Source organism: Cebus imitator, unplaced genomic scaffold (assembly GCF_001604975.1).
Source record: "Cebus imitator isolate Cc_AM_T3 unplaced genomic scaffold, Cebus_imitator-1.0 Scaffold154, whole genome shotgun sequence".
Classification (NCBI taxonomy): domain Eukaryota; kingdom Metazoa; phylum Chordata; class Mammalia; order Primates; family Cebidae; genus Cebus; species Cebus imitator.
In genome coordinates, this window is record NW_016107469.1 from 1,775,948 (window position 1) to 1,779,011 (window position 3,064).

Consider the following 3,064-nt stretch of genomic DNA (forward strand, 5'->3'; position numbering starts at 1 on the left):
TGGGAGGCCCAGGCGGGTGGATCACCAGGTCAAGAGATCGAGACCATCCTGGTCAACATGGTGAAACCCCATCTCTACTAAAAATACAAAACATTAGCTGGACATGGTGGCGTATGCCTATAATCCCAGCTACTCAGGAGGTTGAGGCAGGAGAATTGCCTGAACCCAGGAGGCGGAGGTTGCGGTGAGCCGAGATCGCGCCATTGCACTTCAGCCTGGATAACAAGAGTGAAACTCTGTCTAAAAAAAAAAAAAAAATCTGACATGAGTCTCACTGGCCTAAAAATCAAGGGGTGAGCAGGCCTGCCTTCCTTTCTGGAGGCTCTAGAGAGAGTCTGTTTTATTACGGTTTCCACCTTTTTTTTTTTTTTTTTTTTGAGACAGAGTTTTCCTCTGTTGCCCAGGCTGGAGCACAGTGGATTAATCTCAACTCGGTGCAACCTCTCCGGTTCAAGTGATTCTCCTGCCTCAGCCACACCTGGCTAATTTTTGTATTTTTAGTAGAGACGGGGTTTCACCGTGTTGGCCAGGCCGATCTTGAATTCCCAACCTCAAGTGATGCACCTACCTCGGCCTCCCAAAGTGTTGTTATTACAGGCATGAGCCACTATACCCAGCCAGTTTCCAGCTTCTAGAAGCTGCCCACATTCCTGTGTCACGTACTTCTTTCCGTCTTCAAATCCAGCAGTGGCTGCTCAGGTTCTCCTGTCACCTTACTCCGACCGCCTCTTCTGCTTCCCTCTCTCACATTTAAAAGGACACTTGTGATTACACTGGGGCTGCCTAGATGATCCAGGATAATCTCCCTATTTTAAGGTCAGCTGATTAACAACTTTGATTCCCCTTGCCATGTCATGTAACATAGTCACCGGTTCTGGGGATTACAGCATGGACATCTTGGGGATGGGGTGCTATTCTGCCTGTCACAGTGGGTTACAAACTCAGGAGCACCTTAATTCAGAGTTTCTCATGAGGGTGCAGTCAAGATGTCAGCTAGGTCTTTAGTCATTTGGAGGCCTGACTGGGCCTGCAGGGTGCCTTTCCCAGGGGACTTACCAAGTTGGTGCTGGTTGCTGGTGAAAGGCATCAGTTTCTCACCATACGAATCTCTCTTCTGCTGCTTGCATGCCCTCAAAGTGTGGCTATTGGCTTCCCCCAGCACAAGTGATTCAAGAGAGCAAAGCAGCAGCAGCAATGTCTTTTCCAATCTAGTCTCAGAAGTCACACACCAACACGGCCACTAAATTCTATAGGTCAAAAACTGAATCATTCAATGTGGGAGGGGACCATCCAAAGTGTGAATACCAGAAGTTGAGGCTAGTGGGAGCATATTGGAGGCAGGCTACCACATGGCCACACCCTACCTACGAAATCGCTTCTAACCACTTCCTTTCTCCCACAACACTCTCTGCCCTCTTCTAACTAACACTACCCTTTATTTCACTCATGGTTTACAGATCAGTTTCCCTTTTCCTCGTTCAGAGCACACTGAGGTCAGGGATAACGCTGTATTTACTTCTGAATTCCTAACATTCAACATGGTGTGATTGAACCGAATCGAATTAAGGAAAGAGGTCGGATGACCACAACTTGGAAGCAAACCTCAGTCTTTTATGGGAGCTTTGCCGAATGTAGATGATAGATTATTTGAATTTTAAGATTAGCCAGAGAGAGTCTTCATCTGGTAAATCCCTTGAGAAATAAGATATCTTTACAGCAGGCAACTCTGCCTATGAAGCAGCCGTTTTGCTTACACCATTGCCCTAATAAACTTGCTTTCTTAAAAAAAATAAAAGATATTTTTGCAATAAATAGAAACTTGAGGGCTGAGTACTATGTATAATACTTCTTTGTATTCCTTTCCTGCATTGAGTAAAATTGAAACTTGTTAACCATGCTGAATGTTTGAGGTCTTTTTTTTTTTCTTTAGACAGAGTTTCTCTCTTGTTGCCCAGGCTGGAGTGCAATGGTGCAATCTTGGCTCACTGCAACCTCTGCCACCTGGGTTCTAGCAATTCTCCTGCCCTAGCTTCCCGAGCAGCTGGGGCTACAGGCACGTGCCACCACGCCGGGATAATTTTTGTATTTTTAGTAGAGATGGGGTTTGGCTATGGTGGCCACGTCGAACCCCTGACCTCAGGTATTCCACCTGTCTCAGCCTCCCAAAGTGCTGCAATTGCAGGTGTGAGCCACCATGCCCAGCCCTTTTTTGTCTAGTTTTACATGAAGGCTATTCACTATAAATAAGTTCTTTTTTTTTTTTTTTTTGAGACAGAGTCTCACTCTGTCACCCAGGCTGGAGTACAGTGGCACGATATCTGCTCACTGCAACCTCTACCTCCCAGGTTCAAACGATTCTCCTGCCTTAGCTTCCCGAATAGCTGGAACTACAGGCATCCACCCCCACGCCTGGGTAACTTTTGTATTTTTTGTAGAGATGGGGTTTCACTGTGTTGGCCAGGCTGGTCTGGAACTCCTGGTCTCAAGCAATCCACCCACCTCAGCCTCCCAAAGTGATGAGATTACAGGCATGAATCCCAGGCCAAGTCATTCTTGATCTTTTAAGATTTAAATATGTGATGACAGCTAATAAATGAGGATGACTTTTCTGCCTTATTTAGGCCCCTACTCTTTCTAAGCATCTTTCCATATACCAGAGAGACTGTTGAGAATTCCTGCAAAGGCAGGACTTATGTGGACCCTTAAAATCTAAGTATCTAGCTATTCTGCGTTCTCTCCTTGAATGGCAGCGTGAAAGATTCCAGAGCCAGATGCTCTGTTTGTTCCGTGTGTCTCCATACGAAATGTATGCAGTTTTCCCAAACTGAGTATTAACCTAGACTTTCTAGAGACATCTGTGTTAGTGAAAAGTAGTGTAGCAACCTGTGTTAGTGAAACAGTTTCAAATTAGACACCTTGAATTTTTTAATAGAAACCAAAGAGACTTTTAGGTAATATGTGAATTGAAAGGAAAGAATCTGCCAGTTTCTAGCCGAAAGGTGACCCTTTTAAAGACATATTTGTTAGTTGTGAGTGACAGAGGTTACAGAGTCAGCCAGGACCA